Source organism: Saccostrea echinata, unplaced genomic scaffold (genome assembly GCF_033153115.1).
Source record: "Saccostrea echinata isolate AGI-Se365-2 ecotype Australia unplaced genomic scaffold, CSIRO_AGI_Sech_v1 ptg000009l, whole genome shotgun sequence".
NCBI classification, from domain to species: Eukaryota; Metazoa; Mollusca; class Bivalvia; order Ostreida; family Ostreidae; genus Saccostrea; species Saccostrea echinata.
Genome location: NW_026889758.1, coordinates 14,249,420 through 14,265,524, shown reverse-complemented (window position 1 = coordinate 14,265,524; position 16,105 = coordinate 14,249,420). Strand labels below are relative to the sequence as shown.

General features: G+C 32.0%; 1 protein-coding gene across 2 annotated transcripts in view; it reads right to left on the bottom strand.

Annotated features, from left to right (window-relative positions):
* Positions 1-16,105, bottom strand: part of LOC133181822 (sodium/calcium exchanger 3-like) — a 60,642-nt gene that overhangs the window by 35,408 nt on the left and 9,129 nt on the right. The window lies entirely within an intron of this gene.

Genomic DNA, 16,105 nt, shown 5'->3' with positions numbered 1-16,105 from the left:
GTGCGAAAATAAGATGTCACAAAAATTTGGTGATCTACAGTATTCATCTCTCTCAGTGTCTTAGTTATGAATAATAAAATTTGAGTCAAAATTATTCTGGCAACATAATACATGTAATGTAATTGGTCAAGAAATATTACTAAAATAGACTTGTTTTAAATTAACAAGGTCATTGGAAAGGTTTTGTTATAAGTCATTTAGGGAATTTGTTGTGCCCCCTAGAGCAGAGAAACACTTAAGGATCACTTTACCCAGAATCTGTCTAGCTGTCCATCTGTCACACCTTGTATCTCAACAACTGCAAGAAGTATAGACTTGATATTTTGTACATATATTGATTGGCATTATGGCTTTTGTAAAATACCATGGTTACCAACTTCATGACCCTTGAACTTGATCTGTGACCTAGCTACCTTTTAAAATAGTTCCTTGTACCAATATACAGCATATTTTTGACATTTAAGATGTATAAGTCTATGCTACATGTATTTAGCATGTACACTAGCTGTTTTTCATCAAACATTATGAAAAAATAACAGTGTTGCAGTCCAATAAACCTTGACCTTTGACCTACTTTGAAAAAATACTTAAGATAGTTAATTTGTCTTTTGAATTTTGAGAGGCAGGGTGTTTATAATTAGCATTTATATCACATGTTTATGAGCTTAGGATTTTACTGTACTTTGAAACTGTATGATATAAAGTTACCACATAAACTATGAAAATTCATCAGGATAGGTATACCAAAATTGTTGAAGTTTGAGAATTGCAGTAAAGGCAGGCTGACATCTCTGTTGGGGGATTGTTGAATTTATAAACACATATTAATGAAATGAAATAATTATTTCTAATCATTTCAATTTCATTATTCATTTTAGCTTTGAGGTTTGGGGAATCACATTTCTATTTGATTTTCAGATTCTATCGCAGCCTTACTATCTGTGGAGTTTTTTTTATTTTTTCTTTGCAGGAAAATGCATAAACTATAATGTAGTAGCAAATAAATAGCTGACCACTCTTGGACTTATTTACATCATTAATGATGCTATAAAGCAGGTGACACATGTGTTCCTTGGAATATTCTGTTTCCTACTGTAGTACTGTCTATACCTTAAGCTGTATTACTGTATCTCATATAAAAGGAAACTCAAATCCTTAACATGACTTGCAGCATCAACAGAATTTACCTGGGATACTGTATTTTTAACTTTTTAAGTCATGCCAGATCACATGGTATGTTTAATTTTACTGTGACATCAGATGACAAAGAATTATGTTCTAACCAACCAACATTGTACAAAGTTTTCTCCCACAAGACATTACAGTGATAATTGTTGCCTTGACAAACACTTATAATGCCTACAGCCCCCACACCAGACAGTGTTTTGACAACTTGATACTCATTTCTGGCACTTTTCTTCAACTCTAGGGATCTTCATAATGTGGTCCATGTGTATGAACAAAAAAAAAAAAAAAAGAAAGAAAGAAGAAAAATCTTCTCGGGGCTTGTGGGAACAAGTTCTATATACCTGTCTATGTATGTGATATTGAGGAAATGTAAAAATATGCTTAAAAAATAAGATCTGGGTTTATTTTTAAACATATCCCTTTAATGTACTATTAATACAGTATAACATGCATATAGCGAAGTGCAAGGGACCGACAATTTTGATTCGTTATAAACGTAGTTCGATCGTTATCTCCATTAAGGGTCCTCCACACACCCCCAATTTATGTTCTCATATTACTGAGCATTACTTTTAACAAGCATATCAACCTTTAAAAACTGGCCAAGAATTGAAATATAATTTATACTGATTTTTTTAAAATTTAATTTCATAAGTTTTAAGATTTTTTCCCCACTGAGTTTTTATAAGTAGCACAACAAATTTTATGTTCTCCTGGAATATATTATTAAGCCTAGAAAACAACCACAAAAACTTAATTTTATCAGTGAAGATATTTTTTAAAAAAAATAATCAAAGTTATAAAAAATAAATATATCTCACTTACTCTAAAATTCATGGAGAAAAAATTATGGAAGATTCCTGGATAGGAGAAATATTAATGAATTAAATTACAACAAAAAATTGATTCAAAATCAAATTTATTGATTTAGAAAAAAATATTTTCAAAATCTGTAGTATCAAAGTTCCATTTTGACAGTTATCTTTCCTGTTACCCAGGACTCAAAAACTTTGGTAAGTCTCCGCATACGTCATCATACATGTACTCAGTAACTCGTTATTCACAACTGAACAGGACAGATATAAATGAGCAAAACTAGAAATGCACACTTTATCAATATTTATAAACACACAATGAGATAGGTATTATTGAAACGCACAAATCAGTGTACAATAATATCAACTTTTCACAAGAGTCTTGTTGTCGATATCGCAATGGATTTATTAGCCTGAAAGTATAATAAACTTAAACGTTTTCGAGTAGATATACCTGTTATTTACGAATCATTATGCAACAAAATCTCAAATGTCTGCTGTTTTTTATTGAAAAAGATCGACACTTTTTCTTCTTTCGGTCATGTCGTGATCATGCCATGTGTTCGTTTATGATCAGGGTGTCGTTCTAGGTTGACTGCATACTCTTCCTTTGACAAAACCTTTATATCTAAAGCGTTTATAAGACTCTCTTACAGGCGGTGCCAGTCAAATCGTCAGTGCACAAACTATATAAAACCGGAAGTAAAAGTATTTTTTCTCGATATACGTCACAAGTCACGGGCTGTGGAGGACCTTTAAGTTTACAATATGTTTTAAAACAATGGGGAATAAAAATCACTTCACTCTGAGTGTGAATTCATTATAAGGTGTTTGTTAAAACTGTGTTTTAATGTATATCTTCTGAATCATTTAAATTTGTTTGTCGATTAAAAACTAATTACACTGGAAAAATTAGTATCAAGGCCTGGGGGCCATGAAACTAAGTTAAGCTCACTTTTGATCTCAGTCTCACTTTTCCACTATAAATTCCTTTGGTAAAAGTGAGAATGAGATCAAAAGTTTTATGACCCTAGGCCTTGATACTAATTTTACGTCCTTCAGAAACAAACTTGGTGGATTTTCACTGTTTTGATAGTTACAGGTTTACAATATATTATTTACATAATAAAACCAGTAATTGTTTTTAATTACTTTATTGATTAGGGATTTTTGTGATCTATCAGAATCATTGTTAAATATCCAAGATAATGTGTGTTTCAAACAGAGATAACTCTAACTAATAAGGCTGCATGTCCACAATTTCAACATAGTCATGATATGTGATGCATGTCAGTACCGGTAAGTCAACCACTATGTTCTAGGGATATATCACTGGAATATAAATTAGAAACATTATTGTAATTCTTTTTATTCTAGAATATATGATAACAAAGGTATGAAATCCTGGTTGAAATGTTCAATATAATACAAATGTATTCAGTAAAATTGTATGTATAAAGCTTTTGAACATGCACAGGTAACTACAGTTAATATATAGGGATAACAGCTGGAAAGTAATACCAGTCTCTCTACTTCAGAATAGGTCTGGATATGGAAATCTGGTTAAAATTAATTGGAGTTAAATGAAAAGCCTTTGATTACATAACTCATCTGTGTTTGTTTGCAAACATGTCAGCAACCATTATCATTATCCGGCTTTACATCATTTCAAACAAATTTTTTAATATTATATTGATTATTAAACATGCATTAAAACTGTGCAAAATAATCTCAAAGAATGAAAAAGTACGCAACTTAATTGGCACCAAGTCAAGATTATGATATGACATAAAACCTGTCTTGGACATTAGCTTCCTGAATGTCACTGAAATATTGGTAGTGCCTTATGTACAATGAACAAGCATTTTCATAAGTTCACCTTGAGTAAAAATTTCAATTTATCAAGGCCCACAGAATTCCAAACACCAAACAACAATCAGAAATTGATACAGTGGCCTTGACCTTGTTCATAAAAGTAAGCTTTTACACCATATTGTGGAAAAAACTTATAGTCAGGGTCCCAGCAGGAACTTCTTCTTAGAAATTAAAAAAAAGACAATTTAATGTAAAGCAAAACAAACTCAAGAATTATCGCAAATTTAAGACTTTTTTGCTGGGTGAAAATTCTTTAAAAAACAGGATTTTACATGGTTTTTAAAGAACATATGTTTATTTACATGAGTTTCTTATCAGAGATTTCTGATTTGGAACAACATAAAAAAGACTGTATTCAGTTGAACCAGATCACCATAGTTGCTCAATCATTGTAAGTGGAAAGTCAAGATAGAGTTTGTCTCCTGGTAAGGACCTATAATCTCAAAATAGGTACATTGTACAATGTAATCTGCATCTAATTTACAAATCAAAGAGCTATGCATGAAATCTTTTTTAAACAGAGGTCTTGTCATGGTAGGCTGTAAGTGCATGACCGACACAATATGGAATCCTCCCTGCACTTGTCAATGAACAGATCGAATCTTACTAGTATCTAGTTATAGTTGGACTTAACCTGTAGCTGTGTTTTTAATAGGAGTTCTATCAACAATGACCACAGTCAGTGTCATGAATGCTTTACAACAGGAGACCTTTTGGGTCCTTAAGGACATATGCAATGTAGTTTGAACTTAATTGTCTTTTTCCCTGCAGTTGAAGAGTTCCAATACTAAAGGAACTGTGTTCTACATTTTAATGTATGCTGTTGTACACTTTTTCTAAAACAAGTTTGGATCAACAAAACATCTAGAATATATCTTTAGTAATTTTTGTATATATTTCTTTGAATTATACAAGAATTTTCATCAACTGATATCTTTTAAAAACCTCTGGTAATGCATGCTGATTTTTTGTCTATGAACATCTGATGGCACTATAATCGTAAAATTAAGAATATCTTGAAAAATTATCAGTAGGTAAGGTACGTTGCTTATGTCCATAAAATCATGTTTCACAATTCGTCAAGTTATTCTATGCAAAATAAAATTACACAGCAGGGCTCTAATTGGCAACTAATTTAGTCGGCCATGGTGCCTAAAATTTTTTGTAAGCGCCTAAAATTTCTCTGTAAGTCGCCAAATTTGTGACCATTTCAAATTGACTTGGCCATTGTAGAATTCTGGAACTATTTCTAAAGAGGAGAAGAGAAGTTTAAAAGTTAGCAATGGACAGGTCTTTTGTTTTCTTTGTCATCTTGTTTATTTTTTTTTAGTCATGCACATGTGAAAAAAATTTCGCCTCACGTTAGTGTACACATGAGAGCTTTGTCATGGAAATGCAGACTCCGGACGGTGGCATTAGAGGATGGAATTTACATGCATGTTTTAGATAAAATCTTTGGCATTTAGCTAGGTTATATTTCTTGTTGATTTTTTTAAGGTTGCAATACCCCCTTCCTGTAACTAACCCAATGGGTCCATATATTAAGTAATATGAGTTTTAAAGTTGGCGCCTAGAAAAATTGCCTGGCGACTAAAAATTTGCACTGGTGACTAAATTTTGTTTATTAGGAGCCAGCTGGTACCTAAATTTTTAAGGTCACTTAGAGGCCTGCACAGAATAATCATTTAAAAAAGATCATTTTTCTTTAATTTAAAATTATACTCTATATGAATTTTTGTTTGATATTAAAGAAATAATTTTACGTTACCATGTTAACACCAATGAAATATGTGGACTTTTTAACTGTTATAAACATTTTTTAAAAAAATTCCTAGCTTCAAAACTCACTTATTCCATGTAAAAACTTAATGTATTTTAGTATGTTGAATGACAATTTTCGAAATCAAGAGTGACAACATTGTGCTGTGCCTTTTCACACACAAAATCTGAATTGATTGCAAATTGTGTATTGATACAAATCTTAACAAACAGAAATCTAAAAACTTTACATGCAAGATTAAACAACTGCTTATTAATATTTCAAATTTCAACATTATCTTCCCCTGTCCTAAACATTCATTATTATAGTTTATGTATTATATCTGCAAATAGTCTAAACAGATAACCCAGATGTTTAATTTTAATATCACACTTTCATGTAAATTACTTGAATTCGGTTCTTCAAGAAACACCATTTCCAGTAATTATTCTAAAACATGATCCTCCCCCAATGAAGAGAAAACAATCTTTTTCTGTGGTATATTCAGTCATTAGTGTTCATATAAATAAGGTGATGTAATTTGTTCTCATTACATCTCTATAGATATGCATGTAATCAATTAACAAAACAAACCAGAGAATGTGTCTACAAGAAACATTGTTTTAATGGTCTCCAGTTCTGCTTTTTTATGCCACACTTCTGCAACACTTTGTAACAATTTGTGGAGCCAGAAGCAATTATTTTTAGACAGTCTGCAGAATGGTACTAGCTAAGTGATAGTGAAGCAGAAAGGTTACATTCTGTGCTGCAATTCTCAACAGGAGAATGTGAGCTCACTGTCAAAAGATCACTGGCTGTGGAATATAATGTTGCTTAGCTACATCCACTATTAAATACTAAGAAATTGTATCTATCAAATATCGAAGTACACCTGCATAAATCTTAAGTGTAAACATCAAAAGCATAAATGTACCTTACATTGGAGTCTTATATTTCATACAATTTTATTTGCTTACACAAAAAACAGACACAAAATGTGATGCTATAATGCCTGACTGGTGAATTTAGAAGCAACATAACATTCTGATAAGAACATCAAGAAATAGATGAAAGCATTTCATTAGATCTTTAAACATGAAAATTAATAGCCATATATCATGATGACCACTTTTCATGTGTGTTTCTAATGCCTCAATAACCATTCCTCTAGACTAGAGTACAGCTTGGAATTCCTCTAGCATATGATATGATGGCACCATAACAAAGTTATTTTCCACAGAAAGGTAATGGAACCAAACATACTCTTGTGCAAATCAGATGAAATAAATAGAAATTGTACATATTTACCAATAAATAGATGTTGATGAAGCTTAAAATAGCTCCTTTATCAATAATGAAAGCTAGTACTTGGGAAATACAAAGAGGGTTTTGTTGAGATATAGCACAGAGTGGATCAATGGTTTCATTAACACTGATACATTCTATACATTCTCTTGTCAGCAAATAAAGAAAAGTTTGTATGGAAATATTTTGTGTCCATGTCCATACTTTACTGCAGTATTCAGTATTTTAAGTCAATTGTGAATTTACGTCAATCGTCAGTAATTTCTTTTTATAATGATACCTACTTTATTTTTAAAAGGAAAAAAGGAGGGTGTTTAAAATTCTATATATAGACAGTTATAAATACATTAGTTACAAACTAGTGCATGGGTTAAACTTAAAATAAGAGAGAAAAATAATATAAATACATTAGTTAAATTTAAAACAAAATAATATCTCATAAATTACGAACTTTAGTAGACCAAACTTTTAAAGTATTCTGATGGAGTCAATATTAATGTTAACTAAAAATATGTCATATATAAAACAGTCTTAAAAACATGTTAGACCTTAGCTTCTCATTTCTTTCTATCTAACAAAGATGGAAAGGGGTGGGGGATTTGAGACCATAAAGATTTGTAAAAATAAACAAAACATTCTTCTGCAGAGACTGGGCAGCATTCTCCTGAGATATGTTGTACACAAAGAAATATGAAGAATGAAAACATACAGGTCCAACTTTGTCAAACACAGACTAACAGTTCTAATTAAGGCAGTGCAGGTATTAAGCCAATTAAGGTATTAATTAAGCCTCAGTTATTAAGCCAACCATGCAACAATAGATGAAGACTGAGTGACGGGAGAAGCACAGTGAGAGTTCTGCACACTGGTTTCATTCTAGAAATAACTTGTACATCTGCCATTCAGATTTGGTCACAGAAAACTGCTGAAGCCTCAACTGTTTTCCTGACTCCCCAAATGTTGCATATGTTGCTGTCTAGCTCTAGGATCAATATGTTATATCTAAATTTATCTAAAGCTGTTGCCTTTTTCCTTTTGTCACATAACCTGATGTATACTGAACAAATGTTACTGAAATATACAGCAGATAATATCAGCTCTAGAGGTACACTCTAGCCCCTTCTTATAGACCAAATTTATCTTTCTTGTATATACCTCTACCCTTCAAGATATCTGCCTGTATTTTGAAGCATGCCCATATTTCCTTGACAAAGCTTTGCAGGAGGGCTTCAAAACAGTGTTTCTCATATCACCCCTCTTCAAAGATTGTAAAATTAGAGAGCATACTTTTGGTTTGCTCCTCTCATTTCAAAGCATAAATTGTTAACAAGAAAAAGCCATTCCAAACATTCAATCAGCACATCAGAAATTAGTCCCTGGAGTTAAGCATAACTGCCAGCAAATTTAAACAGATTTGAGAGTTATATGAACCATTCTACAAACATTATGGTGTGAAGCTCTCTTCATCATGTACACAACAAACTCTTATTATCCATTTATTTTATACAAATTCTCAAATGTGTTTATGTCTAAATTTTTATCTTTTTTTTCGGTGTTTTAGAAATATGGAACAGCAATATCATTAACATGATGGCTATACATCTCAAAATTATCTACTTTTAAAGTCACTAAAAAGTCATTTGTACTTGTTACAGAAACCGAAAACCCGAAAAATATATTGTTTTGTTCCTGATAAGAAATATAGAATTTAGTAATGTAACATGCTCAGCAAGGCAGCATAGCTAATTCTTAAAAAGTTTGGGTTGTGTCATCGGTCATAAGAAAATCTGATTGTGCGAAGGAAGTGTTTTCTTACTGATTCAAAAATGTCCAATGTTGTAAGTAAAGATGTCGAGTATCCAAGTGCTCGACTATCATTGGTCATACCAACTATCAACTAAACATTTTTAACTCGGTTACTCATTAAAATGTGTTACCTTTTACTAATAATAAAATTGGATTCACCTTATTTATTTCTAAATGCATTAGTATTTTTTTAAGTAAACTTACTGGTACATATTAGGGTAAAGCTTAACGGACTATTCAATGACTGCTTCATTTGAAGGAATCGGACACCAACGCAGAAAAAATTCTAACTGGGCCCGATGGACAAAAAATTGGTCGGCTGATGAAAAAAGATGTCAAAATCGGGCAAGACAATGGACGATGAACTACTGACTGTCGCCAGAAGAATCCTATTTTTGCCTCAATACCTGTCAGCCATTGGTCGTTTTTGGAAATGTGACTGGGGTTTTAGCTCGAACTGAATGTGTAAATGCCCTCGGGTATGTTTAGCCAATCACGTGTACGGTAATTAGAGAGGGCAAGCAAAAATATTTGAAAAGCTTATGTAGATAACATATGCAGTAACAAAATGAATATGAAATCAAATATATTAAGTTAAAATATTTATTTCTACTTCTGAATCAATGTTGAATCGAAAATACTACGTATGTGATGGTACATGTAGCGTGGAATAAATATTGTACCAGTCTGAAAATGACAAAACATTGACATTGACAAACACACACAAAATATTTTAACAAGTATTTGACCATAGCATCCAACTTTTTATAAAATTTCTTTATAAGGAGAACACTACCCTAAGTTGTAGAACTTGTGTCTTATCCTTTTGACTTTGTCAATAAAATATATTTAATTCAAAATTCAATTCATAGCATTTGATTAAGCTGTCTGAGGGAAACTGACATCCCTATAATTATAATAAAAAGAAAAACGTCGTCTTTTATTGTGGACTTGTATTTCTGTACTATACTGTTTTGTAATATTTTGAAATTATAGATCTTCAAAATGCCTGTCCTCTTAAATATTAGTGAGGTCGTAATTAAAGCATCTTACTATGACATGAAAGATTTCTGCCTTTATGGTGTCCTCATGGCCTATGAAGTTTCAAAACAAAGCAACAGACTCTGAGAGTGGTAATTAACAGTAAGAAATACTAGTTCTAACAGACATTTCCAGTATGAGATTAAGATGGAATGAAATTATTAAAACAACCATTAATTTTTTTTTTCATTTTCAGTCTACACGAAAGTCTAAAATTTTTACAGGACATAAAGTCTGGTAAAAATATACATTTTACCAGACCAAGCATTTACTTACCAGACCAACCTTTTTCTTTAAATTCATACATCATTATGATACAGAGATTGAAAAGGGGGGAGGGGGGTATTCTCACTGTTTAATTGAACCTTAAATTGATCCAGAGTTGAGATTATAAAAACAAGAGGCCCAAGGGCCTTGAATTGCTCTTCTGATAAACTGTACTACCTATCACTTCTATTTGATGATTCTAATCCAAATAGTACCCCAAAAATATTAAATACAGCCATAAAATTTCAAATGTAGGTCAGGGTGACCTACTTTTCAGTTGTCGTACTCCAAGGACCCAAGATGCATCAATTGACTAAAGTTTGATAATTCTAAGCAAATTGGTTCCTGAAATATATAATTAAAGCCATAAATTTTCAAAAAGTAGGTCATGGTGACCTACTTTTCAGTCAACTTACTCCGAAGACCCAAGATGCATCAACTGACAAAGTTTGATGATTTTAAGCCAATTAGTACCTGAAAATATTTAATTATAGTCATATAAATTGAAAAGTAGGTCATGGTGACCTACTGTGATGACCCAAGATGCATCAACTTACAAAGTTTTATGATCATAGGCCTTAAAATGTCCAAAGTATGCCTCTAAAACGCTTTGAAATCGAATGCCTACAAAGTTCAAAAAGTAGGTCACTGTGACCTACTTTTTAATACATATGTTTTATGGCCCCAAGATGCATCATCTTGCAAGATTTCATGATTCTAAACTTCTCAGTATTCACATTATTGACCTTAATTGTTTTGAAAAAGATTAGCCATAAAATTCAAAAAGTAGGTCAAGGTGACCTACTTTTTATTTGACGTACTTCAATGACCCAAGATACATCAACTGACAAAGTTTGATGATCATAGGCCTTAAACTGTTCAAAATATGCCTCTAAATCATTTTGATAAAGTATGGCCGCAAAATTTAAAAAGTAGGTCACCGTGACCTACTTTTAAGTCAACATGATATGAGGTCCTTAGATGCATCAACTGACAAGATTTGATGATCCTAGTCCTTATAGTAAGCAAAATATCAATATTTTAATAAAATGTAATTTTTCGTCAACTTTGAAGTGACCTTGAGACCATGCCCTTTGCCTCAGGGTGATGCCTTGAACAATTTTTTAATCTACAACATATCCTCATCCTTTTTTGTAAGTTTGGTGATAATCTGCCCTGTGGTTCTTGAGAAGAAGATTTTTTAGCAACCAGTACTTTTATTTCTATTTTCCTAATTATCTCCCCTTGTTTAAGGGTCACAACCCTAGTTTTAGTATAAAAGGGAGCCCTTGGACCAAGGATACCCTGTGACAAATTTGACAATAATTGGCCATGGGGTTCTTGAGTTATGGCCCATATTCTAAAAAGTTTATGCACACCGCACAAATGGCCATAGCATTAGCTCTTTGAGCCTCTGGCTCAGGAGAGCTAAAAATGATTTTATTGAAATGAACAAACTTACTATTAATAATTTTCCTTTTTGAAAGGTAGTATACAATTGCATACAATTTTCTCTTTTCTGGTTATTTAATTGACACATACGAACGAAATAGACAGTGTCAAAGATTTTTTTACACTTAAAATGCACTTTAAAATATATTTATTTCTTTCCTGAACTAACTCAAAACGGTTACTCTTGTTTAATAATGAAAATTATTCCCCACAACTGAATCTACGTATGAGCTATCTAGAGATCTATATTCCAAGACAGAGGAAATTCGAATTAGAAATAAACGATCATGACAGGGTTGTTATAGATTAAAATTAATCATGCATTACTGCTAAATGGATCGAATAAAGGATATGTGTGGACAATAAGACCATATGTACATGTAAATTAAGATTTTTAGGCCTTATTTTTTCATCGGACAATTGGTCCGGAATCCTGAACTTTTTTACCGACCTGAACCAAATTTTTCTGGTCCGGTGACTTTCGCATAGACTGCATTTTATTTTAGCACCACTGTGAAAATGAAAACTTCAGGGTCCACAGAAGTTTTTCCTCTCTCCCTCAATCTTCTACAATATTAACAGTGGTGAAAGTTTTTAACAGCTCTGAGGCAGTATTTTCAATACATCTCCCTGATACATGTCTACTGGTAATTTAAAATCAATGCTGATGCAGATGCATTCCTCTTATGGAGACCAAAAAAGTGAGGAATATTTGACTACACATGCTGTCCATTATGAAATTGCAAACAAACATAACCTGCGTCCATTTCTCTTTAACCAAAGCACACAAGTCTATGGAGGAACATAAAAAATGGGAGAGCTATGGCAGAATATGTCTGTTTCCATCAAACAAAACCTGCCTGATGACAGAGATACTTTTTTTTTTACCTGATTCAGGAGTTATTTTGGTACTGGAAACAATATCTGACTTAGGTGATGTTGCAGACTAGCAGGAAAAATGACATGCCAGCTTCTACAACATTCCCTAATACTTGCACACCTGAACATCATTACAGTGATGTGCTATACAATGCAGAACAAAACACACCAGAATTACATACCATTACAAATGCTTGTAATCTACTAGACTTACCAAATACAGAAAAATAAGTACAGCCATTGCAGTACATATAACCATTATGCCTTATCTTACAGATTCATCAAATATATTTAACTATCTTCAACAATAAGGAATTAAGTCATTGTAATACAGAACACTTTCAGTTCTGAGGAATTACAGAGTCATTTTAATACAGAACACCTACACCTGGTAGTCGTTAGGAATTACAGTCATTTTAAGAACATCATCAGTCTTTAGGAATTACATAGTCATTGTAATACACAACACCTTTGGCTCTGGGGAATTACAAAGACTTTGTGATACAGAACACCTTCAGCTCTGAGGAATTACATAGTCACTGTAATACAGAACACCTTCAGTCTTTACGAATTACATAGACAATGTATTACAGAACACCTTCAGTCAGGAATTCCAGTCATTGTAATACAAAACACCTTTAGCTCTGAAGAATTACAAAGACTTAGTAATACAGAACACCTTCAGTCCTGAGGAATTCCAGTCATTGTAATACAGAACACCTTCAGTCTTTAGGAATTATATAGACATTGTATTACAGAACACCTTCAGTCAGGAATTCCAGTCACTGTAATACAAAGCACCTTTAGCTCTGAGGAATTACAAAGACTTTGTAATACAGAACACCTTCAGTCTTTAAAAATTACAGAGTTCTGGTACAGAACACTTTTAGCCACTAAATAAATGATTTGTCAATAAAATACAAATTGGGCATTTTTAGCATTAGAAAATTTTTATAATGAAGAACATTTTCAGCTTTTTATCATTACAGAGTTGTTACAGTACAGAATATTTTTAGCTCTCTGTCATTATGTTAAAGAAAATTATTCAGCTTCAAGGTATTACAGAATCATTCCAATCATCTGGCAGCCAGAATCCGGTGATTTCCTTTGAATAAAAATCTGAGAGAAAACACTACATAATGGTTACAGTTCAGTGTTAGGTTACTGGGTATGCAGCTACACTTAAGACTGTAATATGATAGATCTATCTGACATTGAATCAGACAAAACCTTAAGTAGTTTCACTAAAAGAGGAACTGATCAAACTCTCGGACTGGAATTTCTCAGGTCAAAATATACCTTTACCTTAAAAGCTATATTTAAAGTAAGTTTGACTAAGATGTGACCAAATAACTTGTAAAAAATCATCTAATTTAGTTCAACATTTTAAATATTTAAAGAGGTCATTGATTGGCTAATCAGACATAGAAAAAACTTAATATTCATTAATTGTTGGCAAACAAATTAATAATTAAAATCTATCGTTCCTATAAATCTCTATCCAAGCATATTTAATAATCTTTTGAAATACAATAGTCTATGGCTCTAGCAAATGTAACTTGATCATGTATACTTTTTTAATAATGGTTTGCAGACCCAACCATCATCAAATACAGTCAATAGAAATATAACAAAAATGAAATATTAAAAGCTCCCCAACTTTTTACTGTATCCTTCAAAGTGCACAATACCAATTAAGTCTATATCATCTCTAAGACAAGTAAAAGGATACCATGCAAGCGAAACAATGCCATGTAAATTGTTTATCTTAAAAAAAAAACAACAAACAAACAAAAAATAAAACAAAACAAAAAACCCTTTATATAAATTTTCATAAAAGGTTTGGACCCTAGTGTAACAAGTGGCGTCAGACCCCTTTTGGTCTCTCAAACGAAGAAAAAAAGAAAAGAATCCACACAACTTAAGAACGTCTGCATATTCCATTTGAACAAATTTGAATCCCCTTATGTGACCAAAGGATGCTTTGTGGCAAATTTGGTTGAAACTGGCTCCCAATGGTTCTAAAGTCAAAAACGTTAGAAGTTTACAAACAGACAGATGGATGCTGAGCAATATGTGATCATAATTCACTTGAGCTTTCAGCTCAGGTGAGCTAACAAGTAAAATAAATTGTCACCCACCTGTAATTTTCAGTAATATCCTATTTATTTACATTAACCTGTATTTTTCAATAATGTCTGATTTATTTACACTTATCAAAATGAATGAATACAACATAAAATCTCATTAAAAAATATTTTCATTTAAATGCAAGGAAAATACAGCAAAAGATTTAGCTGATCCCACCCACAGTGTGACATAAGCGGTCCAATATCTCATCCACATGTCAAATATCTCACTCTCTGTGGTCAAACATCTTTTTTTTTTAAGACCGCTCCGTAAATCATTAGAAATCTTAGACTTTTTTTTAGTATAGATTTATATAGGAGCTAATTCTTAAAGGTAAAACAATATGACATTATTGACTAAATACTGATCAGGAAATGACATACATGTGCCATGCATTTCAACATCCAGATCTTTTTTTCCCCAATAATAAATGATGATATTAAGTAATATTTATGTACAGTTAAATGTAACCTATATTTTCTTCTTTAGCAAAGCTATGAAGAGAGCAATTACAAGCTTCACTAGCTTTAGTATAAAAGTATAAAAACCTGTCACAGGTTAACAATGAGCCTTTTGAAACTAATCTTAGTACTGTCAATCTGGTCATTCAATTTATAGGTGAAAAGACACATGAGAATCTTTAAATTTTAAAAACTTCGATTTTTAAAAAACCTTCAAGTCAATTGCAATCATTCGTCTGTCTCAAACATGAACACAGCATGAACAGTTAGTCTCGAACAGAAAACGTTACCCATTTAATGAATTTCAAATAATTTTGATTTGTCATTAAATATTTGAGTACATAATAAATGTAGCTCATTACTTCATAAGGAAGGCCTTTTCATTCCCTTATATTCAAGCTTCCTTTTGTCAGGTATATATCCCAAGATAAAATTATTACTTGATAGGATTTAGAGTCTTTTTTCTCCGTCGTCATGGAGAATATGGTGTTAAAGAGAAAACTGTAATAATGTGTATGTGTGAGGGTGTGTGCATGTGTGTTTTAAAATTTATACAAAACTTTAATTACTCTGCACAACAGTGCCTTTGAGGACTGCAGGAGTCTAACAACTTTACTGAAAACAAGAAACCTTGAGTAAAGAGGGGTGTTGTATAAGTGGTGCAAAAATTCTTTTGACAATACCAGAAACTCTATCTTTACATGCTAAAATTTATAAAATTCTATGCATGAAAAATACAGAAAAGTCTGTTTGATAGTAAGAATGACATATGTTGTAGAAAAAGATGGAAGTGCGAAAGTCCATGTGCGTTATCGGTGTATTCATATTATGAATTACTGAACATGTTACTAACAGTTTAAGATGTCAGTCTGTAAATAAACATGTTTCAAAAAAAATTAAAGTCAGTAATTAGTTTCTAGATTATTTCTTTTTAAAAGAAAACACATTTGTGAATTGACTGATTTAGTAACACCCGTGATAGAAAAACTCATGGAAATGGTGCGGCCATGCATGCAAACGATGGAATTGGTAGGCATGAATTACATTCAATATGAAAATGAAATATCTTGAGTGTATATTCAAAAGGATTTACACTGAGAAAAATTATATGCATTCTTTGTTTAAAA